The following is a 27293-nucleotide window of genomic DNA, read 5'->3' as shown; positions in this document are numbered from 1 at the left end:
CCTCTTTTTCATCCGCACCACCGTTTCCCATCACCAATAGCCGAGCACGAGTGCCCGCAAAAAAATATCGTCCTAACTTCACCATGAATGTCGCCGCGTGACGCAAAAAAGGAGGGATGCAACACGAGGACTTCCAGGAGGTCACCCATCCTAGTACTACTCTCGCCCAAGCACGCTTAACTTCGGAGTTCAGATGGGATCCGGTGCTTTAGTGTTGGTATGATCGCATCCGACATGTTATGCACTCATTTTCCCTTATGCTTGCTCCTCCCGCTCTTTGTCTGCTCTATTTTGTACCATGTCCATCCTCTTTTTCATCCGCACCACCGTTTCCCATCACCAATAGCCGAGCACGAGTGCCAGCAAAAAATTATCGTGCTAACTGCAGCATGAATGTCGCCGCGTGACGCAAAAAAAGGCGAGGATGCAACACGAGGACTTCCCAGGAGGTCACCCATCCTAGTACTACTCTCGCCCAAGCACGCTTAACCGAAGTTCGATGGGATCCGGTGCTTTAGTCTTTGGTATGATCGCATCCGACATGTTATGCACTCATTTTCCCTTATGCTTGCTCCTCCCGCTCTTTGTCCCGCTTCTATATTGTACCATGTCCATCCTCTTTTTCATCCGCACCACCGTTTCCCATCACCAATAGCCGAGCACGAGTGCCCGCAAAAAAATATCGTCCTAACTTCACCATGAATGTCGCCGCGTGGCGCAAAAAGGAGGGATGCAACACGAGGACTTCCTGTGAGGTCACCCATCCTAGTACTACTCTCGCCCAAGCACGCTTAACTTCGTAGTTCTGATGGGATCCGGTGCTTTAGTGCTGGTATGATCGCATCCGACATGTTATGCACTCATTTTCCCTTATGCTTGCTCCTCCCGCTCTTTGTCTGCTCTATTTTGTACCATGTCCATCCTCTTTTTCATCCGCACCACCGTTTCCCATCACCAATAGCCGAGCACGAGTGCCCGCAAAAAAATATCGTCCTAACTTCACCATGAATGTCGCCGCGTGACGCAAAAAGGAGGGATGCAACACGAGGACTTCCCGGAGGTCACCCATCCTAGTACTACTCTCGCCCAAGCACGCTTAACTTTGGAGTTCGATGGGATCCGGTGCTTTAGTGCCGGTATGATCGCATCCGACATGTTATGCACTCATTTTCCCTTATGCTTGCTCCTCCCGCTCTTTGTCTGCTCTATTTTGTACCATGTCCATCCTCTTTTTCATCCGCACCACCGTTTCCCATCACCAATAGCCGAGCACGAGTGCCCGCAAAAAAATATCGTCCTAACTTCACCATGAATGTCGCCGCGTGACGCAAAAAAGGAGGGATGCAACACGAGGACTTCCGAGGAAGTCACCCATCCTAGTACTACCCTCGCCCAAGCACGCTTAACTTCGGAGTTCTGATGGGATCCGGTGCTTTAGTGCTGGTATGATCGCATCCGACATGTTATGCACTCGTTTTCCCTTATGCTTGCTCCTCCCGCTCTTTGTCCGCTTCTATTTTGTACCATGTCCATCCTCTTTTTCATCCGCACCACCGTTTCCCATCACCAATAGCCGAGCACGAGTGCCCGCAAAAAATTCACCATGAATGTCGCCGCGTGACGCAAAAAAGGAGGGATGCAACACGAGGACTTCCCGGAGGTCACCCATCCTAGTACTACTCTCGCCCAAGCACGCTTAACCGGAGTTCGATGGGATCCGGTGCTTTAGTCTTTGAGGTATGATCGCATCCGACATGTTATGCACTCATTTTCCCTTATGCTTGCTCCTCCCGCTCTTTGTCTGCTCTATTTTGTACCATGTCCATCCTCTTTTTCATCCACACCACCGTTTCCCATCACCAATAGCCGAGCACGAGTGCCCGCAAAAAAATATCGTCCTAACTTCACCATGAATGTCGCCGCGTGACGCAAAAGGAGGGATGCAACACGAGGACTTCCCGGAGGTCACCCATCCTAGTACTACTCTCGCCCAAGCACGCTTAACCCGGAGTTACGATGGGATCCGGTGCTTTAGTGCTGGTATGATCTCATCCGACATGTTATGCACTCATTTTCCCTTATGCTTGCTCCTCCCGCTCTTTGTCTGCTCTATTTTGTACCATGTCCATCCTCTTTTTCATCCGCACCACCGTTTCCCATCACCAATAGCCGAGCACGAGTGCCCGCAAAAAAAATATCGTCCTAACTTCACCATGAATGTCGCCGCGTGACGCAAAAGGAGGGATGCAACACGAGGACTTCCCGGAGGTCACCCATCCTAGTACTACTCGCCCAAGCACGCTTAACCGGAGTTCGATGGGATCCGGTGCTTTAGTGCTTTGGTATGATCGCATCCGACATGTTATGCACTCATTTTCCCTTATGCTTGCTCCTCCCGCTCTTTATCTGCTCTATTTTGTACCATGTCCATCCTCTTTTTCATCCGCACCACCGTTTCCCATCACCAATAGCCGAGCACGAGTGCCCGCAAAAAAATATCGTCCTAACTTCACCATGAATGTCGCCGCGTGGCGCAAAAGGAGGGATGCAACACGAGGACTTCCCAGGAGGTCACCCATCCTAGTACTACACTCGCCCAAGCACGCTTAACTTCGAGTTACGATGGGATCCGGTGCTTTAGTCTTTGGTATGATCGCATCCAACATGTTATGCACTCATTTTCCCTTATGCTTGCTCCTCCCGCTCTTTATCCGCTTCTATTTTGTACCATGTCCATCCTCTTTTTCATCCGCACCACCGTTTCCCATCACCAATAGCCGAGCACGAGTGCCCGCAAAAAAATATCGTCCTAACTTCACCAGGAGAGTCCCCGCGTGACGCAAAAAGGAGGGATGCAACACGAGGACTTCCCAGGAGGTCACCCATCCTAGTACTACTCTCGCCCAAGCACGCTTAACTTCGGAGTTCGATGGGATCCGGTGCTTTAGTGCTTTGGTATGATCGCATCCGACATGTTATGCACTCATTTTCCCTTATGCTTGCACCTCCCTCTGTGTGTCAGCTCGCTTTTGTAACATTTACAACCTCTGTTTCATCCGCACCACCGTGTGCCATCACCAATAGCCGAGCACGAGTGCCCGCAAAAAATATCGTCCTAACTTCACCATGAATGTCGCCGCGTGGCGCAAAAAAGGAGGGATGCAACACGAGGACTTCCCGGGAGGTCACCCATCCTAGTACTACTCTCGCCCAAGCACGCTTAACTTCGGAGTTCGATGGGATCCGGTGCTTTAGTGCTTTGGTATGATCGCATCCGACATGTTATGCACTCATTTTCCCTTATGCTTGCTCCTCCCGCTCTTTGTCTGCTCTATTTTGTACCATGTCCATCCTCTTTTTCATCCGCACCACCGTTTCCCATCACCAATAGCCGAGCACGAGTGCCACAAAAAAATATCGTCCTAACTTCACCATGAATGTCGCCGCGTGACGCAAAAAAGGAGGGATGCAACACGAGGACTTCCCAAGAGGTCACCCATCCTAGTACTACTCTCGCCCAAGCACGCTTAACTTCGGAGTTCTGATGGGATCCGGTGCTTTAGTGCTGGTATGATCGCATCCGACATGTTATGCACTCATTTTCCCTTATGCTTGCTCCTCCCGCTCTTTGTCTGTTCTATTTTGTACCATGTCCATCCTCTTTTTCATCCGCACCACCGTTTCCCATCACCAATAGCCGAGCACGAGTGCCCGCAAAAAAATATCGTCCTAACTTCACCAAGATAGTACCCGCGTGTGGGACGGAAAGAGTGTACCAACACGAGGAGTTCCCAGGAGGTCACCCATCCTAGTACTACTCGCGCCCTAGCAGGCTTAACTTCGGAGTTCTCGATGGGATCCGGTGCTTTAGTGCTTTGGTATGATCGCATCCGACATGTTATGCACTCATTTTCCCTTATGCTTGCTCCTCCCGCTCTTTATCTGCTCTATTTTGTACCATGTCCATCCTCTTTTTCATCTGCACCACCGTTTCCCATCACCAATAGCCGAGCACGAGTGCCCGCAAAAAAATATCGTCCTAACTTCACCATGAATGTCGCCGCGTGACGCAAAAAGGAGGGATGCAACACGAGGACTTCCCAAGAGGTCACCCATCCTAGTACTACTCTCGCCCAAGCACGCTTAACTTCGGAGTTCTGATGGGATCCGGTGCTTTAGTGCTTGTATGATCGCATCCGACATGTTATGCACTCATTTTCCCTTATGCTTGCTCCTCCCGCTCTTTGTCTGCTCTATTTTGTACCATGTCCATCCTCTTTTTCATCCGCACCACCGTTTCCCATCACCAATAGCCGAGCACGAGTGCCCGCAAAAAAATATCGTCCTAACTTCACCATGAATGTCGCCGCGTGACGCAAAAAAGGAGGGATGCAACACGAGGACAAACCCGGAGTGAACCAATCCTAGTACTACTCTCGCCCAATCACGCTTAACTTCGGAGTTGTGATGGGATCCGGTGCTTTAGTGCTGGTATGATCGCATCCGACATGTTATGCACTCATTTTCCCTTATGCTTGCTCCTCCCGCTCTTTGTCTGCTCTATTTTGTACCATGTCCATCCTCTTTTTCATCCTCACCACCGTTTCCCATCACCAATAGCCGAGCACGAGTGCCCGCAAAAAAATATCGTCCTAACTTCACCATGAATGTCGCCGCGTGGACGCAAAAGGAGGGATGCAACACGAGGACTTCCTCAGGAGGTCACCCATCCTAGTACTACTCTCGCCCAAGCAAGCTTAACTTCGGAGTTATGATGGGATCCGGTGCTTTAGTGCTGGTATGATCGCATCCGACATGTTATGCACTCATTTTCCCTTATGCTTGCTCCTCCCGCTCTTTGTCTGCTCTATTTTGTACCATGTCCATCCTCTTTTTCATCCGCACCACCGTTTCCCATCACCAATAGCCGAGCACGAGTGCCCGCAAAAAATATCGTCCTAACTTCACCATGAATGTCGCCGCGTGACGCAAAAGGAGGATGCAACACGAGGACTTCCAGGAGGTCACCCATCCTAGTACTACTCTCGCCCAAGCACGCTTAACCCGGAGTTCGATGGGATCCGGTGCTTTAGTGCTGGTATGATCGCATCCAACATGTTATGCACTCATTTTCCCTTATGCTTGCTCCTCCCGCTCTTTATGCTGCTCTATTTTGTACCATGTCCATCCTCTTTTTTCATCCGCACCACCGTTTCCCATCACCAATAGCCGAGCACGAGTGCCCGCAAAAAAATATCGTCCTAACTTCACCATGAATGTCCCCGCGTGACGCAAAAAAGGAGGGATGCAACACGAGGACTTCCCAGGAGGTCACCCATCCTAGTACTACTCTCGCCCAAGCACGCTTAACCCGGAGTTCGATGGGATCCGGTGCTTTAGTCTTGGTATGATCGGATCCGACATGTTATGCACTCATTTTCCCTTATGCTTGCTCCTCCCGCACTTTTGTCTGCTCTATTTTGTACCATGTCCATCCTCTTTTTCATCCGCACCACCGTTTCCCATCACCAATAGCCGAGCACGAGTGCCCGCAAAAAATATCGTCCTAACTTCACCATGAATGTCGCCGCGTGACGCAAAAGGAGGGATGCAATACGAGGACTTCCCAGGGAGGTCACCCATCCTAGTACTACTCTCGCCCAAGCACGCTTAACCCGGAGTTCGATGGGATCCGGTGCTTTAGTCTTTGGTATGATCGCATCCGACATGTTATGCACTCATTTTCCCTTATGCTTGCTCCTCCCGCTCTTTGTCTGCTCTATTTTGTACCATGTCCATCCTCTTTTTCATCCGCACCACCGTTTCCCATCACCAATAGCCGAGCACGAGTGCCCGCAAAAAAATATCGTCCTAACTTCACCATGAATGTCGCCGCGTGACGCAAAAAAGGAGGGATGCAACACGAGGACTTCCCAAGAGGTCACCCATCCTAGTACTACTCTCGCCCAAGCACGCTTAACTTCGGAGTTCTGATGGGATCCGGTGCGTTAATCTTTGGTATGATCGCATCCGACATGTTATGCACTCATTTTCCCTTATGCTTGCTCCTCCCGCTCTTTGTCTCCGCTTCTATTTTGTACCAGGTCCTTCCTCATTTTCATCCGCACCACCGTTTCCCATCACCAATAGCCGAGCACGAGTGCCCGCAAAAAAATATCGTCCTAACTTCACCATGAATGTCGCCGCGTGACGCAAAAAAGGAGGGATGCAACACGGGGACTTCCCAGGAGGTCACCCATCCCAGTACTACTCTCGCCCAAGCACGCTTAACTTCGGAGTTCTGATGGGATCCGGTGCTTTAGTGCTGGTATGATCGCATCCGACATGTTATGCACTCATTTTCCCTTATGCTTGCTCCTCCCGCTCTTTGTCTGCTCTATTTTGTACCATGTCCATCCTCTTTTTCATCCTCACCACCGTTTCCCATCACCAATAGCCGAGCACGAGTGCCCGCAAAAAAATATCGTCCTAACTTCACCATGAATGTCGCCGCGTGACGCAAAAAAGGAGGGATGCAACACGAGGACTTCCCGTGAGGTCACCCATCCTAGTACTACTCTCGCCCAAGCACGCTTAACTTCGAGTTACGATGGGATCCGGTGCTTTAGTGTTGGTATGATCGCATCCGACATGTTATGCACTCATTTTCCCTTATGCTTGCTCCTCCCGCTCTTTGTCTGCTCTATTTTGTACCATGTCCATCCTCTTTTTCATCCGCACCACCGTTTCCCATCACCAATAGCCGAGCACGAGTGCCCGCAAAAAATATCGTCCTAACTTCACCATGAATGTCGCCGCGTGACGCAAAAAGGAGGGATGCAACACGAGGACTTCCCGGAGGTCACCCATCCTAGTACTACTCTCGCCCAAGCACGCTTAACTTCGGAGTTCGATGGGATCCGGTGCTTTAGTGCTTTGGTATGATCGCATCCGACATGTTATGCACTCATTTTCCCTTATGCTTGCTCCTCCCGCTCTTTGTCTGCTCTATTTTGTACCATGTCCATCCTCTTTTTATCCGCACCACCGTTTCCCATCACCAATAGCCGAGCACGAGTGCCCGCAAAAAAATATCGTCCTAACTTCACCATGAATGTCGCCGCGTGACGCAAAAAAGGAGGGCTGCGACACGAGGACTTCCCGGGAGGTCACCCATCCTAGTACTACTCTCGCCCAAGCACGCTTAACCGGAGTTCGATGGGATCCGGTGCTTTAATCTTTGAGTATGATCGCATCCGACATGTTATGCACTCATTTTCCCTTATGCTTGCTCCTCCCGCTCTTTGTCTGCTCTATTTTGTACCATGTCCATCCTCTTTTTCATCCGCACCACCGTTTCCCATCACCAATAGCCGAGCACGAGTGCCCGCAAAAAAATATCGTCCTAACTTCACCATGAATGTCGCCCGTGACTCAAAAAAGGAGGGATGCAACACGAGGACTTCCCAGGAGGTCACCCATCCTAGTACTACTCTCGCCCAAGCACGCTTAACGACAGAGTTCTGATGGGATCCGGTGGTTTAGTGCTGGTATGATCGCATCCGACATGTTATGCACTCATTTTCCCTTATGCTTGCTCCTCCCGCTCTTTGTCTGCTCTATTTTGTACCATGTCCATCCTCTTTTTCATCCGCACCACCGTTTCCCATCACCAATAGCCGAGCACGAGTGTCCGCAAAAAAATATCGTCCTAACTTCACCATGAATGTCGCCGCGTGGCGCAAAAGGAGGGATGCAGCACGAGGACTTCCCGTGGAGGTCACCCATCCTAGTACTACTCTCGCCCAAGCACGCTTAACTTCGGAGTTACGATGGGATCCGTGCTTTAGTCTTTGGTATGATCGCATCCGACATGTTATGCACTCATTTTCCCTTATGCTTGCTCCTCCCGCTCTTTGTCTGCTATATTTTGTACCATGTCCATCCTCTTTTTCATCCGCACCACCGTTTCCCATCACCAATAGCCGAGCACGAGTGCCCGCAAAAAAATATCGTCCTAACTTCACCATGAATGTCGCCGCGTGACGCAAAAAAGGGGGGATGCAACACGAGGACTTCCCAGGAGGTCACCCATCCTAGTACTACTCTCGCCCAAGCACGCTTAACTTCGGAGTTCTGATGGGATCCGGTGCTTTAGTGCTGGTATGATCGCATCCGACATGTTATGCACTCATTTTCCCTTATGCTTGCTCCTCCCGCTCTTTGTCTGCTCTATTTTGTACCATGTCCATCCTCTTTTTCATCCGCACCACCGTTTCCCATCACCAATAGCCGAGCACGAGTGCCAGCAAAAAAATATCGTCCTAACTTCACCATGAATGTCGCCGCGTGACGCAAAAAAGGAGGGATGCAACACGAGGACTTCCCAGGAGGTCACCCATCCTAGTACTACTCTCGCCCAAGCACGCTTAACTTCGAAGTTCTGATGGGATCCGGTGGTTTAGTGCTGGTATGATCGCATCCGACATGTTATGCACTTATTTTCCCTTATGCTTGCTCCTCCCACTCTTTGTCTGCTCTATTTTGTACCATGTCCATCCTCTTTTTCATCCGCACCACCGTTTCCCATCACCAATAGCCGAGCACGAGTGCCCGCAAAAAAATATCGTCCTAACTTCACCATGAATGTCGCCGCGTGACGCAAAAAAGGAGGGATGCAACACGAGGACTTCCCAGGAGGTCACCCATCCTAGTTGTTGGGTGGATGACCCCCGGTATGCCAAAGGCATGCCAAACCGGATGGTTTGAGCCGTCAGGATACCGGTTAGATGTTCATGCCGGAGTCTAAGATAGGCGTTTGGCTGAACAGGCTAAACCGGTATCCTCATAAGAGGGATACCGGAACCGGATAGAAAAGGTACCGGGCCACCGGTAGGAAGGGCTTGTCGGCAAAGCTGGTCAAAGATCCTTTCCAGAGCTAGGAGACAAAGATGAGCTAAGCAAAGTAGCTTTAAACGAAGGGCAGACGATAAAGAAGAAGATGACGAAGAAAGAAGCCAGAGGACGTCAGCCTCCCTGATTAAAGAAGACCCCGGTGTCATCTATGATTAAAGTAGCTTTGTACAGTAGCCTTGTAAAGTAGTTTGTCCAGTCAAAGATGCCATTAGGGTTTCTTGCACTGTAAGCCACCCTCTCCCCTATATAAGGAGAGGGGGCAGCCCTTCTTCACGGGCACGCGTGTATGTATGTAGGCAGAGCCTGTAACTTGTGTGCATCAATGAACATGGTGATCTAGAGGGAGTTCTTCCTTGTGTCTTTCTTCTTCAACCTCTGGCCTTGGCCAAGTTCTTGAGGAAACCATCCGGAATCTCTTCCCACCTGATCACAAACCCTCCCCCGAATCCTCTTGCGTCCATTCGGCCCCAATCTAAGCCATCCTATGGCATCTGCTCGTTCACCACGACGACAGTTGGCGCCCACCGTGGGGCATGAAGTGGCGCTTGATGGAGTTCACATTCGGGCGGGCATCCTCGAGATCTCCGGCGAGCGTACGGTGTCCGCGTTGGTGCAGCGCATCTACGCCATGGACTTCATCAACGACAACGCGGGCTGCTTCGCCAACGGCGGCGTCTTCCCCAAGAACGGCCGCATCATCGAGTTCGGCAGCCACCGCGTCTACTTCGGCACCGTCCCCGTGCGCCAGCGCCTCTCGCCGGTGCTGGTGGCACCGGACCCGCCAAGATGGCTCTGTGCTGGCCGCGCCGCCGGCAGCGTCGAGGTAATGATGACCGGTGTGGCTGGTGCAGGAAAGGAAGCTGCGGCAGAAGATGCTGGTCGCGCGGTTTCGACCCGTGCGGCTAAGCCACCGCTGGAGCGCGAGCGTGTGGCGCAGTGGGAGCATCATCCGCGCCACCGGAGACACCGCTCCAAGCGGCGATGAACGTCCTCGCCACCCCCATCGCGCGAGAACATCGACCGGCAGCGGCTCGGGCGGAGCTGGAGGCGCAGCGCCGAAGATGCTCGAGAGCGGCAAGGACATCGTCGGGCGCGGCGCGAGCTGAACCTAACCGTACGTGAGTATAACGGTGCCCATGGCTTTGCTTCGTTAGCGCGCATGCTGCCGGGATGCTGGAAAACCGGCTAAAAGCTCGCAACCTAGATCAAGATTTGCGCAAAGAGATTCTTACCGGCAAGAGTGCCTCTGCATCTGTTAGCATCGTGGAAAAACCTAAGTATAGCAGCCCGGATAAAACTATAAAAGCTGCTAAAGCTCTTTGAGAGCTATGCGAGTCGCTTTTCGGAGAGGCGTTGGCAAAACAAGAAGAGCGTGTTAGAGAGCTGCTGGAAACTATTGAGCAGCAGAACGGCCGAGCAGCCGGCTAAGCTGAACAAGGCGGCGGCCTCAAAATCCGCGCGTTCGACAAAGAATGCGGTAGCAAGTCCCATGGGCAGGCATCGTCCCCCCATCCGGATAGAAGGAGAGAAAAAGAAGTGAATGCGCAGCAGATGACTGTGTACGATCCGGTTCTTGCCGGAAAGCAACAAGCCGGGCAACATGATGCCGGTAGAAAAAGCCAAGGGGCGAGCGAGGCTACGCCGAGGCTATGCGGAAACAATCATGCCGGTAGATATGAGACCGGGCAAAACTATCGAGCTGCAAGGGCAGCGTACGATGAGGAGGAAATGGATCCCCCAAAGGTACCGGCGAGGCAAGGGCCGCGGTGCCGGAATGTTATGATGAAGCTGATTCTACAAGACCGGCAGCATACCGGAACCCATTGGGAGAACGCCTGGGAGAGAGATACTTACCGGAACGGGATGCGAGGCACCGTCTAGATAGAGTGTACTTGTCAGAAATGATCGAGGAGGAAGGTCCTCCAGGTCCAAAGTGCTTTGGCCCAAGGATCATGAAAGAAAAACCACCAGTTCGCAACTTTATGTTGCCCCGTGACACAAAGACATATGATGGCACCACGAAGCCGGAAGATTGGCTCGCGGATTACGTGACCGCAGTATACGTTGCAGGCGGTGGAGGAACCGTAGCGGAGGAGGAAACCCGGCGTTGGGCCGTGAGGATCATACCATCGTTTTTGGTTGGACCGGCAAGAATCGGCTAAACAACTTGCCGCAGGAAGCATAAATGGCTGGCTGGATTTTGAGGAGGGTTTTGTGAGCAATTTCAGCGGCACCTATCGGAGGCCAAACAGGCCGCGGCAACTTGCTCTGTGCGTGCACGGCGCCCGAACGAAACAGACCGGGATTATACGGCACGGTGGAACACTACAAGGAACTCTGTGAAGGGGTAATCGAGGCACAAGCCATTGCTTGGTTTAGCGATGGATGCGAAAGAGGTTCACCGCTGTGGCAAAAGTTGCAGCGGAACATGCCGACAACGTTGGCGAGAGATGATACGTGTGGCTGATAGCTATGCGTTGGGAGACCCAACGCAGCTCGGCAAAGGCAACCGTGAGCGGAACAGCTGCGCCACGAACAACACCGGGATAACCGGAATAACAAAAGAAGAGAAGATTTTCCGGATCGAAGGTACGGTCCGCGACAAGTTGCTTTGTGCGGAAAACTACGAGGCCGGCGGCAGCAGGAGAGGCAAAAAACCGGATCGCAGCCATGGGCAGGTCCTAAGAAACAATGGGTGGAAAAGAAACCACAGGTCCGTAAAAAGAAAGCGGCAAGAACCCGCAAAATACACCATGGAAGCTGCCATGGACCAACCTTGCCGGTGGCACACGCCGAATCCGGCACACCCGTCAAACCATCTGACGAAGGATTGTACCTGGACCAAGTACTTGATGCAAAAAGGAACAGTAAAAGATGCGCAGCCACCACAAGACATGCCGCGGCAGCAGCAACAGCTACCACCACCACCGCCACTTACCGGGGCAAACGCCTTACCGGTGCAGCCAAACCGGCAGCAATACCAGCAAGTTAACCGGGTGGAGCAAGATGATCAGCCACCCCCGCCGGCACCTTTAGGCCGGAATGTTTACGAAGATCCGCATCTGTGCTGTGTTGTCTTTGTCACTGAGCCAACAGACAGGCAAAGTATGCACCGCCGCTCCATGGAGGTCAATGCTGTGATGCCGGCAGTTCCCAAGTACATGATATGGTCCAATCAGGAAATTACCTGGTCATCTAAGGATCACCCAAAGATCATGCCGAATCCGGGTGGATATGCTCTTGTTGTGGACCCAATCATGAAAGGGCCGCAAACTCGAGTGAAGTTCAGCAAGGTGCTGATAGACAATGGCAGCAGCATAAACATCATGTACAAGCACACCATGCATACGCTGGGCATAACAGAAAACATGCTTCAGCCAACGCGCACAACATTCCACGGAATCGTTCCGGGCTTGTCCTGCGCCCCGATAGGAAAAGTTCGGGTGGACGTAGCATTTGGAGGACGTGACAATTGCAGGGTGGAAAATCTGGAGTTTGAGGTGGTGGATCTAGACAGTCCCTACCATGCATTGCTGGGGAGACCGGCATTGGCAGCCTTCATGGCCACAACTCATACGGCTTACCTCAAGATGAAGATGCCGGCACCTCGTGGACCATTGACTGTGGTGGGAAACTATAAGGTCTCACTGGAAACTGCATCTACCGGATCGAACCTAGCGGAATCGCTGGTGATCGCGGAGGAAAAGAAAAGAATGCAAACAGCTGTTGCGCTGGCTCAGTCTTCACAATTGAGCTTAGCGGCAATGAGTGAAAACATGGGCTCACCGGCATTCAAGCCAACCAATGAAACAAAGGACATCGTGTTGGATCCGGCTTACCCAGAGCGCACCGTTCGTATCGGTGCCGGCCTTGATCAAGCATAGGAAAGCGCGCTCGTCAGCTTCCTCCGTGAGAATTGGAATATCTTTGCCTGGTCGACTGACGATTTGGTAGGTGTTCCGAGGGAGCTGGCTGAGCACTCCTTAAACGTCCGGAAAGATGCCAAGCCGGTGCGGCAACCACTACGCCGGTTCGCTGAAGATAGAAGAAAGATCATAGGAGAAGAGGTGACAAAGCTGCTTGTTGCCGGATTCATCGTGGAGGTCACGCACACAGAGTGGCTGGCCAATCCGGTAATGGTTGAAAAGAAGAAAGATGAGAACCTGGAGGCAAAAGCTCCGAAGGTGTGGCGCATGTGCATCGACTACACCAACCTAAACAAGGCTTGCCCAAGAGATCCTTTTCCTTTGCCACGAATCGATCAAGTGATTGATTCAACTGCTGGGTGTGAGTTGTTGTCCTTCCTGGATGCCTATTCCGGTTTCCACCAGATTCCCTTGAAAAAGGAAGATCAAATAAAAACTGCGTTCATTACCCCGCACGGGGCTTATTGCTATGTTACTATGCCTTTTGGTTTGCGCAACGCTGGTGCAACGTACCAGCGCTGTATGCAAAAATGCTTGTTTGATCAAATCGGAAAAAATGTGCAAGTCTATGTGGATGACATCGTGATAAAAACTAAGGTAAAGAGCACCTTAATCGATGACATCCGGCAAACATTCGATAACCTAAGACGGTTCCGGATGAAACTTAATCCGGCGAAATGCACCTTCGGTGTCCCTGCCGGCAAGCTGCTCGGTTTCCTGGTAGCAAGCCGGGGCATAGAAGTTAATCCGGTAAAAATCCGGGCAATAGAAAGAATGGCTATCCCTCGAGAGTTAAAAGATGTGCAGAAGTTTACCGGAAGCTTGGCATCGCTAAGCCGGTTTGTAAGCAGGTTGGGAGAAAAAGCTCTGCCACTCTATGCCTGATGAAAAATCGACACGTTAAATGCGGACCCCTCAGTGGACGCAGCGTTTAAAGAGCTAAAAACAATGTTGGCCACAGCACCTATACTGGCTTCACCTCTAGAAAGGGAGCCTATGCTGTTATACATAGCGGCAACAAACCGGGTTGTGAGTGTAGTGGTTGTAGTTGAAAGAGAAGAGGAAGGAAAAACCGTCCAGAGGCCGGTATACTACCTGAGCGAGGTGCTCTCCCTCTCAAAACAAAACTACCCTCACTTCCAGAAAATGACTTATGGTGTGTACATGGCCGCCACAAAACTCAAGCATTACTTCGAGGAGCACCCCATGAAGGTGGTGAGCGAGGCACCAATCTCCGACATCATGTGCAACAAAGACGCCAGCGGCCGGATTGCAAAATGGGCAATCCAGATATCACCATACGTGCCGGTATATGAAAGAAGAGATGCCATGAAATCACAGGCTTTGGCTGATTTCCTTGTTGATTGGGCGGAGATGCAATACAAACCGCCAGATCAGAGGATAGAATACTGGAAAATGCACTTTGATGGATCCAAGCTCAAGGAGGGTCTAGGTGCCGGCGTGGTGCTTACTTCACCAAAAGGAGACCACCTCCGGTATGTTTTGCAAGTACATTTCAGGGCATCGAACAATGTCGCTGAATATGAAGCTTTGATACATGGGCTTAAGGTCGCAAAAGAAATCGGTGTACACCGGATCATTTGCTATGGCGATTCAGATCTTGTGGTACAGCAGTGTTCAGGAGATTGGGATGCAAAAGATGCCAACATGGCCTCGTACCGGTTTCACGTGCAAAAGATTGCCGGATTCTTCGAAGGATGTGAGTTCCACCATGTGCCACGCGCAGAAAATGAAGCCGCGGATGCTTTGTCCAAGCTGGGCTCATCTAGGCAAGAAATTCCTCCCGGAATAGCTTTGGCTCACTTAAGAGTGCCATCGATCAAACCGAGCCCGGAATCAGAATCAATTTTTGTACCGGAGTCGCACGTGGTGCCCATGGATATCGATGAAGGGAACCCGGGGACTGCTCCGGCAAGCTCGGGGACTGCTCCGGTAAGCTCGGGGACTGCTGTACCCATACCGGAAGAAATGATCTTTGTTGGATAGCATGGAGATAGATGCACCGGTGTTTTTGGTTCGAGAGATACCATCATGGGTTAAACCTATTAAGGAATTCCTGATCAACGGCACCTTGCCGGCTGACGAAAATGAGTCAAGGAGGATACAAAGAAGGTCCAAAGCTTACACATTCATCAACGGTGAGGTGTACAAGAGAAGCGTTACCGGTGTCCTCCAAAGATGTGTGGAACCGGAAGAAGGGAAAGAAATGCTTGAGGAAATTCACCAAGGAGAATGTGGGCATCATGCTTCATCAAGGGCGCTAGTAGCAAAAGTATTCCAGCATGGGTTCTATTGGCCCACTGCTTTGGAGAATGCTGAGGATTTGGTAAGAAAATGCAACGGCTGCCAGAGGTACGCCAAGCAAAATCATACCCCAGCATCCGGTTTAAAGACAATACCGCTAACATGGCCATTCGCCGTTTGGTGCCTTGACATGGTTGGCCCATTCAAAACTGCAAGAAGCAGCATGACTCACATCTTGGTGATGGTGGATAAGTTCACCAAATGGCTAGAAGTAAAACCTATCGCAAAGTGTGATGGGCATACAGCGGTGAAATTCCTAAAAGATGTCATTTTGCGGTATGGGTACCCGCATAGCATCATCACCGATAATGGAACCAACTTTGCTCAAGGTGAGTTCAAAAGGTTCTGTGAGGACAACAACATCCGGTTGGATTTGTGCTCAGTGGCACACCCTCAAGGCAATGGCCAGGTGGAAAGAATGAATGCCTTGGTGCTTTCCGGTATCAAGCCTAGACTCATTGATGCGGTGGAAAAGTCACCGGGATGTTGGCTCGATGAGCTACCATCAGTTCTGTGGAGTATAAGAACGACTCCAAACCGGTCTACCGGATACACTCCTTTCTTCATGGTTTATGGAGCAGAAGCGGTCATACCAACCGACATCATTCATGATTCACCAAGGGTACAGCTCTATACTGAGCAAGAGGTCAAAGAGGCCAGAGAAAACGATGTGGACTTGCTAGAATAAGCAAGAGAGCTGGCTTTGGCAAGAACAGCCATTTACCAGCAAAACCTAAGACGCTATCATAACCGGAAGGTTAACCCGAGAGTTTTCTGGGAAGGGGATCTTGTACTTCGCCTGGTGCAGCGCACTGAAGGCCGGCATAAGCTCTTGCCACCATGGGAAGGTCCCTTCATTGTAAGCAAGGTGCTTCACAATGATGCGTACTACTTAATCGATGCGCAGGAGTGGAAGAAAGGAAAGGCGGACAGGTCCGGAGAGGAGAGCAAACGTCCGTGGAACGTAGCTCTGTTTCGTCCTTTCTACTCTTGAAGTGGTTGTGTAAGAAGTTCCTTTTTGTACCTTATATGCTATGAATAAAAGATGCCGGAACCTTGAATGAATCTCGGGGACTACCCCAACTTAAGTTGCATGTAACTTGTCTATTTTTTCAGTTTACCGGTTGCTTATTGAATGTTTTTTCTTTCCGGTTTAGTAGTGTGCTAAATCCTACCGGAGTCTTCGACTCTGCTGCTGTCCGCAAACCGGCTTCATGGCAAGCAAGATAAACCGGTAGGAGATAAGCACATGAACTGCGAAGAGGAAGAGCAGGAAAGAACAATCCGGAAAATTTAACTAACCCCGGTTAAACCGGTTTTTTGCAAAATTTCAAAGTTATTTCTAAGTTCAAGAAGATGCTTGTTTGGTGAAAGAACCTTGTGCTCATACGCCAAAGAACGCCCAGAGAAGGCAGGCAGAGCCAAGGCAAAAGAACCAAGTATGCATCAAATTGGATGCGGAAACAATTGGGAAATATTTGCAGTGCAGGATAAAAGCAGAACCAAAAGCAGATATGCTAAGGCGAACTTAGAAATATTTAGCTACCGGTATAACTTACCGGCATGAAATGTTGTACCACAACCAAAAGCAGATTTAAAGTTTTACATCATAGACCCCGGCATACCGGGGCAGAATTTAACGGACATTGTTTTAAGTTAACCAGGACAAAGAAACGTATCACAGGCAAGCATTGCATAAGAGCAGGTAATCAGATAGCAGGGGCATCAGGCGGAGCAGCACCGGTCTCGGTGTCTTCAGGGGGAGCAGTGCTGGCCTCGGGAGCTTCCGGCGGCGCGTCCTCAGCAGCCTCATCTTCATCTCCCTCGTCTTCTTCTTCCTCATCGCTGAGGTAGTCCTTGACACCAGGAGGGGGTGGGATGAAGGTGCGGACCTCGGCATACTCAGCAAGCCGGTATGCCCGGTCCTGCCGCTTCGCGGTGAGCGCCGGGTCTGTGTCCGTGGGAGCATCTGCGCGTACGCCTTGGAGAGCATCCAGATCAAGAGCAGGATACCACGAGCACACGGAGCGCAGCGCCGTGTCAGCTCCGGCACGAGCCGCGGAGCATTGCCACTCGCGGATCCGGTGCCCGGCATCATTAAGCCGCGCGGCGGTGAGCGTGATGTTCCCCGGCAGCTCCTCCTCAGGCCACAGGACCTTGAAGACTTGGATGGCGGCGGCTGGCAGGAAGCCGGTCGACGGAGCGCATGTGCTGGACACGCGCGGAGAGGGCGACAAGATAGTCGTACCCATCCCAGTGCGCATCCAGATTGGGAAATTCCCGCGCAATCCGATCCTCCCTCACCTTCTTCAAGGCATAAACCTGGGATTCCGGGAAGTGCTCTACAGGAAGAAGGAAAAGCATAAACACGAGACACCGGAAAAGAGTGTGTCGGAAAAGCAAAAAACAAAGATACATCTTCAAAGGAAAAAGCTTATAAGCAAAAGAAGGGACAAGGCAAGGACTTACGGAGAGCCAGCGCGTCTATCTTCATAACCAACCGATCATATTCCCGGTGATCGGTGGTCATGGTATCAATGAGGCGCTCCGCTGCCTTCCGCGACTTCCTCTCCTCCTCCAGCTCTGCCGTCAAGATGGTGTTGGAGTTCGTGGAGTCCTCCACGACCTCCGCCAGCCTGGCCTCCGCTGCAACCCGGGCGTCCTTCAAGGTTTGCTCATGCCGGAGCGCGGCTTGTATAGCCTGTTCCTTGAGCTCCCCCAGGGCGGTCTTCTGGGCCTCCAGTGCCTCGTTGTGCTCCTTGAGGAGCTGCTCCTTCTCGCCTAAGTACCGGAAAGAAAAGTCTTAGCAAGCAACAACAGATGAAATGAAAAAAGGAACGGGTTAGCAGAAAAAGAAAGGATGGTACCTTGAAGCTTGGCGACCTGGGCCTTCAGGGCCTCGATGGTAGCTTCCGGAACAACTGTTAAGCAAAAGAGTGTGTAAGTGTCAAAGAAGGAAACATTCCGGTAAAAAGATGCCGGAGGGAAAAGAAACAAACCTTGGCAGTGGCTGTGGGCCTCAGCAAGGTCCCGATGCTCCCACAGAAGCTCCTCGAAGAGTTGCTTCCGGGCGTCGGCAGTGCTCTGTTCAAGGGAAGATGGATGTGAGAAAGAAAGAAACAAGGTTTCAACCCGAAACTCGGGGACTGGCTATGCCGGTTTCACATGCCTCTAGTTAAAGTTTCGCGCTGAAAACTGCGTTTTCACCACGAAACTCGGGGACTGGGAGAATAGATAAGATCCGGAAAGAAAAGAAACCGGCATCAACAAAAATACAAGAGGTTTAGCAGAACTTACCACCACGTTGTTGGTAGCATCGTACCAGGCGCTGTCGAACTCTTTCACTGCGCGTTTAAGCCGCGAGAAGTGTTCTTCAGTGCACCGAGCCCCGGCAGGATCTGGTGCCGGAAGGCGATCCTTCCCCAGGCCGCGGGTAGAAGCGGAGATATCCGCCTCATTCCACTTCTGGGCATAGGGGAGAAGGTGCCCCAGGTCCTTGCCCGCGCTTCAGATCGACAATCCGGCCCAGGAGGCCGGTAGGCTTGTCCTGGGCAGCGATGGCAGCGGGGCCGACGTGCAGCACCACGTCCCCTGAGCCGCTTGAGGCGGCGCCCTCCACAGCCTTGCCGCGGGAAGCCCCGGGCTTGAGGAACTTGGTGATCTTGGGGGTCTCGGACGGCGCCGGTTGCTTGGCCGCGGAAGGTCCTTGGCTGGGCGGCGGTGTCGGCGTGGCCTTGGGAGGAGGAGAAGGTACCGGCGCGGAAGTATCCGGCGCGGTAGGGGAAGAACTTGGCTGCTTTTTCTTCTTCTTCGGGGGAGGAGGAACCAGAGGTTCCGCCTGCCCGGCATCTGTCTGGCCGGCGCCGATGTTGCTGGCGCCGGTGTCTTGAGTCTCTGGAGGGGAGGTGAAGTCCTCCTCCGCGCGGTGATCTGGAGGTGTTGGGGCCGCGCGCCCCGAACTTGTAGTGCCTCCCGAGGGGGAGGCAGAGCTGTTGCCGGCACCAGATGGTATCGGACTTGACTGAGGAGGAGGAGTTGAGGTCCTCGCGGACCCGGCAGAGCCAAGCTCAAGCGCAGGGCTGAAAGAAAGGAAAAAGAGAGCAAGTTGGAAAAAAGCAACCGGAAAAGAACTCGGTGGAAACAAAGAGAGCATAAAGAAGATAAAAACTTACCCGGAAGACATCGGCATCCGCTTCCGCTTGTAGCGCTTGGTGCCAACCTGCTTCCCTCCAATGACCTCAGTCCGAGGGCGTTTGCCGGAGGAAGCATGGCTGGGGCCGGCGCCGGCAACTGGAGGATCGCTCTTCTGGCCCTCGGCCATGAGCCTATCCAGAAACTCGTCGCCAACCTCGGCCTGCAGGGGGGGCTCGTGCTCGTGGACCTGTGGGTTGTTGCTGGCTGAGGGAGTGTCTACAGAATAGCAGTAACAAAAAGAGTATAAGAAAACGAACAGAAAGGCTACCTCAAGTATGGTCAAGTCATCAGACGAACCAGCAGGTTCCGGCGGAGACTTGCCGAGGCGGGAAGATGCAGTCCGGCCCATCCTCAGATCTAGCCAATGGATGACGGGATCCGGATCGTACTTGTCCAGGGGCCTCTTCCGGCAAGGGCCTCGCTGGTCAGAATCAATCCGGGGGAAGCGGGCCTTGGCCTGGAAACAAAGGAAAAAAGAAAGATTAGACGCAAGTACAAAAGCTACCGGTAATACGACCTGAGCCGCATATCTTCTTACTTCTTTGGACGGAGGATTCCTGGCACTGAGAGGGCAAAGGCCCCACTCCCAGTCCTCCGGCATGTCCGTTTGGCAGATTTGGCTAGCCTTAAGGACCACGTCCTCTTTGCTCAAGGCCAGGCCGGTGATCTTGGTGGGATCACCGGGGCCGTACATCTCACTAATCTTGTGAGCACGCTGCTGGAGGGGAAGCACCCGGCGGCTGATGAAGGCGCGGATGATATCGTCGGAGCAGATGTTGGTGTCCTTCATCAACTTCATCATGAAGCGCACCACCCGGTTCGTCTCGGCGTGCTCCGTACCAGGGTTGTACTGCCAGTTGGTCTTGGCTGGCGGCGCCGGATTGAACGCCGGCAGGTTGATGAGGTCGACGTCGCCCGCGTTCTTCACATAGAAGAACGTCGTCTGCCACAACCGGCAAGACTCGAGGCCGTTGAACTTAAAAAAGGGGCTCCCTTGGTGGGAGCCGATGATGCAAGACCCGCATTGAACGGGGGGTTTGGGCGCAGGAATGTCCTTGCCCTGGACCGAATTGATCCGAAGGGAGAAAAAGCGGGCAAACGTCTCGCGAGCGGGACGGATGCCAATGTAGCCCTCCATGAAGGCCACAAAACAAGAAAGGTAAAAAACGGCATTGCCGGGAAGGTGGTGAGGTTGGAGGCGATAGAAGTTGAGGAATTGACGAAAGAAATCAGAGGCAGGAAGGCCGAAGCCACGCTCAAAATGAGCAAGAAAAACTACAACTTCACCGGGTTCGAGCACCGGTTGGATCTCGTCGCCTGGAAGCCGGCAGATGACCCCTTCCGGAATCCTCCTAGACCGGTAGAGCCAGTCGATCTCGAACTGGGTCACGTCGGAACCTCTCCAGGCTCCGCGTGTCTTGTCCTTTCCGGAGGCCCGGCTAGATGTGCCGGCCTCTTGTTTCCAGCTGGATGCCAGATCCATCCGGGCGAGGTCGTCGGTTAGCCCGTCGGAAGCGCTACTATCTTGGTTGCTAGAGGTGGCAGCGGGGAGAGACCCTTCGCTAGACATGAGGATCTAGGAGACGCCGGAATCTACCAAGAAACAGTTTTCCCCAAACGAACCCTCACGCGAAGATCTACGAGTAAGAGGAAAAGCAAAACAAAGAGCGAATAAATACTCTACCGCCCCAAGATCCGAAGTGCAAGAAGAAAAGGGGTAAAGGCGTATCGGGCCTAACCTGAGGCGGCGGAGTCGCGGAGGAAGAGGTTCGCTGGAGAAACGGCGAGCCTGCGGCCGGCGAGGAAGTCCGTCGATGGCGAGGCGAAGAAGTGCTTGAGGAAACGCGAATGCGGCGGGCGCGGTGAAGTTGCTGCTGAGGATCTTCGCGCGGCGAAGTCCGGCGGAAGCGCGGCGTGAGTTCGCCGGGCGCCGGAGCTTGAGCGAGCGACGGCGGACGAAGAGCGGCGGAAGGCACGGAGGCGAAGAGCTCTGCGCGCAGGGAAGTGGAGAATGCGAAGAAGAGGAAGAAGGAGCGGCGGTTGCGCTTATAAAGGAGAAGGGAAATGGGCTGGAAACCGCTGGGCCGTGGCGGTTCGCCTCGCGGCCCGCGGCGGTTCGCACCATGGGCCGCCACGTGTCAAGGAGATACAAGCGAAAAACAGGAGGCCACACGGAGGCACACAGAGGATCCAGAACGGCTAGTGGGATCCGCCGCGGTGCATTAAATGGGCGCGCGGGAGTCGAAGCGAAATGACAACTGACACTGGCGCGTCAGTTACAGTGCGCATGTCTGTCAGGCGCGGGGCCCGAGATATTCTCGACTTCGCCGAGGAGGTATTTAATGATTAAGATACCGGAAGACAAGATACCGGAGAAGGACTTACGAAGAAAAGATAAGGAGGATCCGGGCAAAGATGCCGGATCCGAGCGTGACGCCGGATGAATCAAACCGGTATCCAAAGACATAAGAACCTGGCATGGTCTGTTGGATAGGATCCGCCAGACTATACCAGCTTCGGGGACTAATGTTGGGTGGATGACCCCCGGTATGCCAAAGGCATGCCAAACCGGATGGTTTGAGCCGTCAGGATACCGGTTAGATGTTCATGCCGGAGTCTAAGATAGGCGTTTGGCTGAACAGGCTAAACCGGTATCCTCATAAGAGGGATACCGGAGCCGGATAGAAAAGGTACCGGGCCACCGGTAGGAAGGGCTTGTCGGCAAAGCTGGTCAAAGATCCTTTCCAGAGCTAGGAGACAAAGATGAGCTAAGCAAAGTAGCTTTAAACGAAGGGCAGACGATAAAGAAGAAGATGACGAAGAAAGAAGCCGGAGGACGTCAGCCTCCCTGATTAAAGAAGACCCTGGTGTCATCTATGATTAAAGTAGCTTTGTACAGTAGCCTTGTAAAGTAGTTTGTCCAGTCAAAGATGCCATTAGGGTTTCTTGCACTGTAAGCCACCCTCTCCCCTATATAAGGAGAGGGGGCAGCCCTTCTTCACGGGCACGCGTGTATGTATGTAGGCAGAGCCTGTAACTTGTGTGAATCAATGAACATGGTGATCTAGAGGGAGTTCTTCTTTGTGTCTTTCTTCTTCAACCTCTGGCCTTGGCCAAGTTCTTGAGGAAACCATCCGGAATCTCTTCCCACCTGATCACAAACCCTCCCCCGAATCCTCTTGCGTCCATTCGGCCCCAATCTAAGCCATCCTATGGCATCTGCTCGTTCACCACGACGACACTAGTACTACTCTCGCCCAAGCACGCTTAACTTCGGAGTTCTGATGGGATCCGGTGCTTTAGTGCTGGTATGATCGCATCCGACATGTTATGCACTCATTTTCCCTTATGCTTGCTCCTCCCGCTCTTTGTCTGCTCTATTTTGTACCATGTCCATCCTCTTTTTCATCCGCACCACCGTTTCCCATCACCAATAGCCGAGCACGAGTGCCCGCAAAAAAATATCGTCCTAACTTCACCATGAATGTCGCCGCGTGACGCAAAAAAGGAGGGATGCAACACGAGGACTTCCCAGGAGGTCACCCATCCTAGTACTACTCTCGCCCAAGCACGCTTAACTTCGGAGTTATGATGGGATCCGGTGCTTTAGTGCTGGTATGATCGCATCCGACATGTTATGCACTCATTTTCCCTTATGCTTGCTCCTCCCGCTCTTTGTCTGCTCTATTTTGTACCATGTCCATCCTCTTTTTCATCCGCACCACCGTTTCCCATCACCAATAGACGAGCACGAGTGCCCGCAAAAAAATATCGTCCTAACTTCACCATGAATGTCACCGCGTGACGCAAAAAAGGAGGGATGCAACACGAGGACTTCCCAGGAGGTCACCCATCCTAGTACTACTCTCGCCCAAGCACGCTTAACTTCGGAGTTCTGATGGGATCCGGTGCTTTAGTGCTGGTATGATCGCATCCGACATGTTATGCACTCATTTTCCCTTATGCTTGCTCCTCCCGCTCTTTGTCTGCTCTATTTTGTACCATGTCCATCCTCTTTTTCATCCGCACCACCGTTTCCCATCACCAATAGCCGAGCACGAGTGCCCGCAAAAAAATATCGTCCTAACTTCACCATGAATGTCGCCGCGTGACGCAAAAAAGGATGCAACACGAGGACTTCCCAGGAGGTCACCCATCCTAGTACTACTCTCGCCCAAGCACGCTTAACTTCGGAGTTATGATGGGATCCGGTGCTTTAGTGCTGGTATGATCGCATCCGACATGTTATGCACTCATTTTCCCTTATGCTTGCTCCTCCCGCTCTTTGTCCGCTCTATTTTGTACCATGTCCATCCTCTTTTTCATCCGCACCACCGTTTCCCATCACCAATAGCCGAGCACGAGTGCCCGCAAAAAAATATCGTCCTAACTTCACCATGAATGTCGCCGTGACGCAAAAAAGGAGGGAGGCAACACGCGGACTGCCACGGAGGTCACCCATCCTAGTACTACTCTCGCCCAAGCACGCTTAACTTCGGAGTTTTGATGGGATCCGGTGCTTTAGTGCTGGTATGATCGCATCCGACATGTTATGCACTCATTTTCCCTTATGCTTGCTCCTCCCGCTCTTTGTCTGCTCTATTTTGTACCATGTCCATCCTCTTTTTCATCCGCACCACCGTTTCCCATCACCAATAGCCGAGCACGAGTGCCCGCAAAAAAATATCGTCCTAACTTCACCATGAATGTCGCCGCGTGACGCAAAAAAGGAGGTATGCAACACGAGGACTTCCCAGGAGGTCACCCATCCTAGTACTACTCTCGCCCAAGCACGCTTAACTTCGGAGTTCTGATGGGATCAGGTGCTTTAGTGCTGGTATGATCGCATCCGCCATGTTATGCACTCATTTTCCCTTATGCTTGCTCCTCCCGCTCTTTGTCTGCTCTATTTTGTACCATGTCCATCCTCTTTTTCATCCGCACCACCGTTTCCCATCACCAATAGCCGAGCACGAGTGCCCGCAAAAAAATATCGTCCTAACTTCACCATGAATGTCGCCGCGTGACGCAAAAAAGGAGGGATGCAACACGAGGACTTCCCCGGAGGTCACCCATCCTAGTACTACTCTCGCCCAAGCACGCTTAACTTCGGAGTTCTGATGGGATCCGGTGCTTTAGTGCTGGTATGATCGCATCCGACATGTTATGCACTCATTTTCCCTTATGCTTGCTCCTCCCGCTCTTTGTCTGCTCTATTTTGTACCATGTCCATCCTCTTTTTCATCCGCACCACCGTTTCCCATCACCAATAGCCGAGCACGAGTGCCCGCAAAAAATATCGTCCCAACTTCACCATGAATGTCGCCGCGTGACGCAAAAAAGGAGAGTTGCAACACGACGACTTCCCAGGAGGTCACCCATCCTAGTACTACTCTCGCCCAAGCACGCTTAACTTCGGAGTTCTGATGGGATCCGGTGCTTTAGTGCTGGTATGATCGCATCCGACATGTTATGCACTCATTTTCCCTTATGCTTGCTCCTCCCGCTCTTTGTCTGCTCTATTTTGTACCATGTCCATCCTCTTTTTCATCCGCACCACCGTTTCCCATCACCAATAGCCGAGCACGAGTGCCCGCAAAAAAATATCGTCCTAACTTCACCATGAATGTCGTCGCGTGACGCAAAAAAGGAGGGATGCAACACGAGGACTTCCCAGGAGGTCACCCATCCTAGTACTACTCTCGCCCAAGCACGCTTAACTTCGGAGTTCTGATGGGATCCGGTGCTTTAGTGCTGGTATGATCGCATCCGACATGTTATGCACTCATTTTCCCTTATGCTTGCTCCTCCCGCTCTTTGTCTGCTTTTTTTTTTGTACCATGTCCATCCTCTTTTTAATGCGCACCACCGTTTCCCATCACCAATAGCCGAGCACGAGTGCCGCAAAAAATATCGTCCTAACTTCACCATGAATGTCGCGCGTGACGCAAAAAAGGAGGGATGCAACACGTGGACTTCCCAGGAGGTCACCCATCCTAGTACTACTCTCGGCCAAGCACGCTTAACTTCGGAGTTCGGATGGGATCCGGTGCTTTAGTGCTGGTATGATCGCATCCGACATGTTATGCACTCATTTTCCCTTATGCTTGCTCCTCCCGCTCTTTGTCTGCTCTATTTTGTACCATGTCCATCCTCTTTTTCATCCGCACCACCGTTTCCCATCACCAATAGCCGAGCACGAGTGCCCGCAAAAAAATATCGTCCTAACTTCACCATGAATGTCGCCGCGTGACGCAAAAAAAGGAGGGATGCAACACGAGGACTTCACAGGAGGTCACCCATCCTAGTACTACTCTCGCCCAAGCACGCTTAACTGGAGTTCGATGGGATCCGGTGCTTTAGTCTTTGGTATGATCGCATCCGACCTGTTATGCACTCATTTTCCCTTATGCTTGCTCCTCCCGCTGTTTGGGGGCTCTATTTTGTACCATGTCCATCCTCTTTTTCATCTGCACCACCGTTTCCCATCACCAATAGCCGAGCACGAGTGCCGCAAAAAATATCGTCCTAACTTCACCATGAATGTCGCCGCGTGACGCAAAAAAGGAGGGATGCAACACGAGGACTTCCCAGGAGGTCACCCATCCTAGTACTACTCTCGCCCAAGCACGCTTAACTTCGGAGTTCTGATGGGATCCGGTGATTTAGTTCTTGTATGATCGCATCCGACATGTTATGCACTCATTTTCCCTTATGCTTGCTCCTCCCGCTCTTTGTCTGCTCTATTTTGTACCATGTCCATCCTCTTTTTCATCCGCACCACCGTTTCCCATCACCAATAGCCGAGCACGAGTGCCCGCAAAAAAATATCGTCCTAACTTCACCATGAATGTCGCCGCGTGACGCACAAAACAAGGGATGCAACACGAGGACTTCCCAGAGGTCACCCATCCTAGTACTACTCTCGCCCAAGCACGCTTAACCGGAGTTCGATGGGATCCGGTGCTTTAGTGCTTTTATGATCGCATCCGACATGTTATGCACTCATTTTCCCTTATGCTTGCTCCTCCCGCTCTTTGTCTGCTCTATTTTGTACCATGTCCATCCTCTTTTTCATCCGCACCACCGTTTCCCATCACCAATAGCCGAGCACGAGTGCCCGCAAAAAAATATCGTCCTAACTTCACCTTGAATGTCGCCGCGTGACGCAGAAAAGGAGGGATGCAACACGAGGACTTCCCAGGAGGTCACCCATCCTAGTACTACTCTCGCCCAAGCACGCTTAACTTCGGAGTTCTGATGGGATCCGGTGCTTTAGTGCTGGTATGATCGCATCCGACATGTTATGCACTCATTTTCCCTTATGCTTGCTCCTCCCGCTCTTTGTCTGCTCTATTTTGTACCATGTCCATCCTCTTTTTTCATCCGCACCACCGTTTCCCATCACCAATAGCCGAGCACGAGTGCCCGCAAAAAAATATCGTCCTAACTTCACCATGAATGTCGCCGCGTGACGCAAAAAAGGAGGGATGCAACACGAGGACTTCCCAGGAGGTCACCCATCCTAGTACTACTCTCGCCCAAGCACGCTTAACTTCGGAGTTCTGATGGGATCCGGTGCTTTAGTGCTGGTATGATCGCATCCGACATGTTATGCACTCATTTTCCCTTATGCTTGCTCCTCCCGCTCTTTGTCTGCTCTATTTTGTACCATGTCCATCCTCTTTTTCATCTGCACCACCGTTTCCCATCACCAATAGCCGAGCACGAGTGCCGCAAAAAAATATCGTCCTAACTTCACCATGAATGTCGCCGCGTGACGCAAAAAAGGAGGGATGCAACACGAGGACTTCCCAGGAGGTCACCCATCCTAGTACTACTCTCGCCCAAGCACGCTTAACTTCGGAGTTCTGATGGGATCCGGTGATTTAGTGCTGGTATGATCGCATCCGACATGTTATGCACTCATTT

The 27293-nt window shown here is 52.0% G+C and overlaps 31 non-coding genes and 12 pseudogenes across 31 annotated transcripts; all 43 read right to left on the bottom strand.

Annotated features, from left to right (window-relative positions):
- Positions 1-113: 113 nt before the first annotated feature.
- Positions 114-231, bottom strand: LOC139836525 (5S ribosomal RNA). The gene has a single exon (XR_011753230.1). It is a non-coding gene; the product is annotated as a 5S ribosomal RNA (ribosomal RNA).
- A 190-nt stretch (positions 232-421) lies between these two features.
- On the bottom strand, positions 422-538 carry LOC139837027 (5S ribosomal RNA; annotated as a pseudogene).
- Positions 539-727: 189 nt separating this feature from the next.
- LOC139836497 (5S ribosomal RNA) lies at positions 728-846 on the bottom strand. Its single transcript, XR_011753201.1, has one exon. It is a non-coding gene; the product is annotated as a 5S ribosomal RNA (ribosomal RNA).
- A 187-nt stretch (positions 847-1033) lies between these two features.
- Positions 1034-1150, bottom strand: LOC139836727 (5S ribosomal RNA). The gene has a single exon (XR_011753439.1). It is a non-coding gene; the product is annotated as a 5S ribosomal RNA (ribosomal RNA).
- Positions 1151-1338: 188 nt separating this feature from the next.
- On the bottom strand, positions 1339-1457 carry LOC139836272 (5S ribosomal RNA). Its single transcript, XR_011752970.1, has one exon. It is a non-coding gene; the product is annotated as a 5S ribosomal RNA (ribosomal RNA).
- A 176-nt stretch (positions 1458-1633) lies between these two features.
- On the bottom strand, positions 1634-1751 carry LOC139837106 (5S ribosomal RNA; annotated as a pseudogene).
- Positions 1752-1937: 186 nt separating this feature from the next.
- Positions 1938-2054, bottom strand: LOC139836989 (5S ribosomal RNA; annotated as a pseudogene).
- A 187-nt stretch (positions 2055-2241) lies between these two features.
- LOC139837091 (5S ribosomal RNA) lies at positions 2242-2356 on the bottom strand (annotated as a pseudogene).
- A 186-nt stretch (positions 2357-2542) lies between these two features.
- Positions 2543-2661, bottom strand: LOC139837024 (5S ribosomal RNA; annotated as a pseudogene).
- A 188-nt stretch (positions 2662-2849) lies between these two features.
- On the bottom strand, positions 2850-2969 carry LOC139836601 (5S ribosomal RNA). Its single transcript, XR_011753305.1, has one exon. It is a non-coding gene; the product is annotated as a 5S ribosomal RNA (ribosomal RNA).
- A 187-nt stretch (positions 2970-3156) lies between these two features.
- Positions 3157-3276, bottom strand: LOC139836679 (5S ribosomal RNA). The gene has a single exon (XR_011753390.1). It is a non-coding gene; the product is annotated as a 5S ribosomal RNA (ribosomal RNA).
- A 187-nt stretch (positions 3277-3463) lies between these two features.
- Positions 3464-3582, bottom strand: LOC139837308 (5S ribosomal RNA). The gene has a single exon (XR_011753799.1). It is a non-coding gene; the product is annotated as a 5S ribosomal RNA (ribosomal RNA).
- A 187-nt stretch (positions 3583-3769) lies between these two features.
- Positions 3770-3892, bottom strand: LOC139836993 (5S ribosomal RNA; annotated as a pseudogene).
- A 187-nt stretch (positions 3893-4079) lies between these two features.
- Positions 4080-4198, bottom strand: LOC139836348 (5S ribosomal RNA). The gene has a single exon (XR_011753046.1). It is a non-coding gene; the product is annotated as a 5S ribosomal RNA (ribosomal RNA).
- Positions 4199-4386: 188 nt separating this feature from the next.
- LOC139837146 (5S ribosomal RNA) lies at positions 4387-4505 on the bottom strand (annotated as a pseudogene).
- Positions 4506-4692: 187 nt separating this feature from the next.
- On the bottom strand, positions 4693-4812 carry LOC139836758 (5S ribosomal RNA). The gene has a single exon (XR_011753470.1). It is a non-coding gene; the product is annotated as a 5S ribosomal RNA (ribosomal RNA).
- A 184-nt stretch (positions 4813-4996) lies between these two features.
- LOC139836862 (5S ribosomal RNA) lies at positions 4997-5112 on the bottom strand. The gene has a single exon (XR_011753581.1). It is a non-coding gene; the product is annotated as a 5S ribosomal RNA (ribosomal RNA).
- A 190-nt stretch (positions 5113-5302) lies between these two features.
- LOC139836963 (5S ribosomal RNA) lies at positions 5303-5419 on the bottom strand. The gene has a single exon (XR_011753688.1). It is a non-coding gene; the product is annotated as a 5S ribosomal RNA (ribosomal RNA).
- Positions 5420-5605: 186 nt separating this feature from the next.
- Positions 5606-5724, bottom strand: LOC139837075 (5S ribosomal RNA; annotated as a pseudogene).
- A 188-nt stretch (positions 5725-5912) lies between these two features.
- Positions 5913-6032, bottom strand: LOC139836731 (5S ribosomal RNA). The gene has a single exon (XR_011753443.1). It is a non-coding gene; the product is annotated as a 5S ribosomal RNA (ribosomal RNA).
- A 191-nt stretch (positions 6033-6223) lies between these two features.
- LOC139837329 (5S ribosomal RNA) lies at positions 6224-6342 on the bottom strand. Its single transcript, XR_011753821.1, has one exon. It is a non-coding gene; the product is annotated as a 5S ribosomal RNA (ribosomal RNA).
- Positions 6343-6530: 188 nt separating this feature from the next.
- On the bottom strand, positions 6531-6648 carry LOC139836887 (5S ribosomal RNA). The gene has a single exon (XR_011753608.1). It is a non-coding gene; the product is annotated as a 5S ribosomal RNA (ribosomal RNA).
- Positions 6649-6834: 186 nt separating this feature from the next.
- On the bottom strand, positions 6835-6953 carry LOC139836789 (5S ribosomal RNA). The gene has a single exon (XR_011753504.1). It is a non-coding gene; the product is annotated as a 5S ribosomal RNA (ribosomal RNA).
- A 187-nt stretch (positions 6954-7140) lies between these two features.
- On the bottom strand, positions 7141-7258 carry LOC139837102 (5S ribosomal RNA; annotated as a pseudogene).
- A 187-nt stretch (positions 7259-7445) lies between these two features.
- On the bottom strand, positions 7446-7564 carry LOC139836448 (5S ribosomal RNA). Its single transcript, XR_011753152.1, has one exon. It is a non-coding gene; the product is annotated as a 5S ribosomal RNA (ribosomal RNA).
- A 186-nt stretch (positions 7565-7750) lies between these two features.
- On the bottom strand, positions 7751-7870 carry LOC139837128 (5S ribosomal RNA; annotated as a pseudogene).
- Positions 7871-8058: 188 nt separating this feature from the next.
- Positions 8059-8177, bottom strand: LOC139837222 (5S ribosomal RNA). The gene has a single exon (XR_011753714.1). It is a non-coding gene; the product is annotated as a 5S ribosomal RNA (ribosomal RNA).
- Positions 8178-8365: 188 nt separating this feature from the next.
- LOC139836274 (5S ribosomal RNA) lies at positions 8366-8484 on the bottom strand. The gene has a single exon (XR_011752972.1). It is a non-coding gene; the product is annotated as a 5S ribosomal RNA (ribosomal RNA).
- A 14387-nt stretch (positions 8485-22871) lies between these two features.
- On the bottom strand, positions 22872-22990 carry LOC127318770 (5S ribosomal RNA). The gene has a single exon (XR_011753089.1). It is a non-coding gene; the product is annotated as a 5S ribosomal RNA (ribosomal RNA).
- Positions 22991-23178: 188 nt separating this feature from the next.
- On the bottom strand, positions 23179-23297 carry LOC127318772 (5S ribosomal RNA). Its single transcript, XR_011753713.1, has one exon. It is a non-coding gene; the product is annotated as a 5S ribosomal RNA (ribosomal RNA).
- A 184-nt stretch (positions 23298-23481) lies between these two features.
- LOC139836403 (5S ribosomal RNA) lies at positions 23482-23600 on the bottom strand. Its single transcript, XR_011753103.1, has one exon. It is a non-coding gene; the product is annotated as a 5S ribosomal RNA (ribosomal RNA).
- Positions 23601-23786: 186 nt separating this feature from the next.
- On the bottom strand, positions 23787-23905 carry LOC127318771 (5S ribosomal RNA). Its single transcript, XR_011753493.1, has one exon. It is a non-coding gene; the product is annotated as a 5S ribosomal RNA (ribosomal RNA).
- Positions 23906-24093: 188 nt separating this feature from the next.
- On the bottom strand, positions 24094-24212 carry LOC127318773 (5S ribosomal RNA). The gene has a single exon (XR_011753097.1). It is a non-coding gene; the product is annotated as a 5S ribosomal RNA (ribosomal RNA).
- A 188-nt stretch (positions 24213-24400) lies between these two features.
- On the bottom strand, positions 24401-24519 carry LOC127318775 (5S ribosomal RNA). Its single transcript, XR_011753870.1, has one exon. It is a non-coding gene; the product is annotated as a 5S ribosomal RNA (ribosomal RNA).
- A 187-nt stretch (positions 24520-24706) lies between these two features.
- LOC139836454 (5S ribosomal RNA) lies at positions 24707-24825 on the bottom strand. The gene has a single exon (XR_011753158.1). It is a non-coding gene; the product is annotated as a 5S ribosomal RNA (ribosomal RNA).
- Positions 24826-25013: 188 nt separating this feature from the next.
- On the bottom strand, positions 25014-25132 carry LOC139837221 (5S ribosomal RNA). Its single transcript, XR_011753712.1, has one exon. It is a non-coding gene; the product is annotated as a 5S ribosomal RNA (ribosomal RNA).
- Positions 25133-25319: 187 nt separating this feature from the next.
- LOC139837437 (5S ribosomal RNA) lies at positions 25320-25438 on the bottom strand. The gene has a single exon (XR_011753930.1). It is a non-coding gene; the product is annotated as a 5S ribosomal RNA (ribosomal RNA).
- A 189-nt stretch (positions 25439-25627) lies between these two features.
- On the bottom strand, positions 25628-25744 carry LOC139837047 (5S ribosomal RNA; annotated as a pseudogene).
- Positions 25745-25930: 186 nt separating this feature from the next.
- On the bottom strand, positions 25931-26049 carry LOC139836539 (5S ribosomal RNA). The gene has a single exon (XR_011753244.1). It is a non-coding gene; the product is annotated as a 5S ribosomal RNA (ribosomal RNA).
- Positions 26050-26237: 188 nt separating this feature from the next.
- On the bottom strand, positions 26238-26352 carry LOC139837048 (5S ribosomal RNA; annotated as a pseudogene).
- Positions 26353-26540: 188 nt separating this feature from the next.
- LOC139837220 (5S ribosomal RNA) lies at positions 26541-26659 on the bottom strand. Its single transcript, XR_011753711.1, has one exon. It is a non-coding gene; the product is annotated as a 5S ribosomal RNA (ribosomal RNA).
- A 189-nt stretch (positions 26660-26848) lies between these two features.
- Positions 26849-26967, bottom strand: LOC139837219 (5S ribosomal RNA). Its single transcript, XR_011753710.1, has one exon. It is a non-coding gene; the product is annotated as a 5S ribosomal RNA (ribosomal RNA).
- A 187-nt stretch (positions 26968-27154) lies between these two features.
- Positions 27155-27273, bottom strand: LOC139837367 (5S ribosomal RNA). The gene has a single exon (XR_011753859.1). It is a non-coding gene; the product is annotated as a 5S ribosomal RNA (ribosomal RNA).
- Between the last annotated feature and the right edge of the window lie 20 nt (positions 27274-27293).

Source organism: Lolium perenne, chromosome 2, assembly GCF_019359855.2.
Source record: "Lolium perenne isolate Kyuss_39 chromosome 2, Kyuss_2.0, whole genome shotgun sequence".
In the NCBI taxonomy this organism is placed as follows: domain Eukaryota; kingdom Viridiplantae; phylum Streptophyta; class Magnoliopsida; order Poales; family Poaceae; genus Lolium; species Lolium perenne.
Note: the sequence above shows the minus strand (reverse complement) of the source record. Positions and strands in the feature narration are given on the sequence as shown.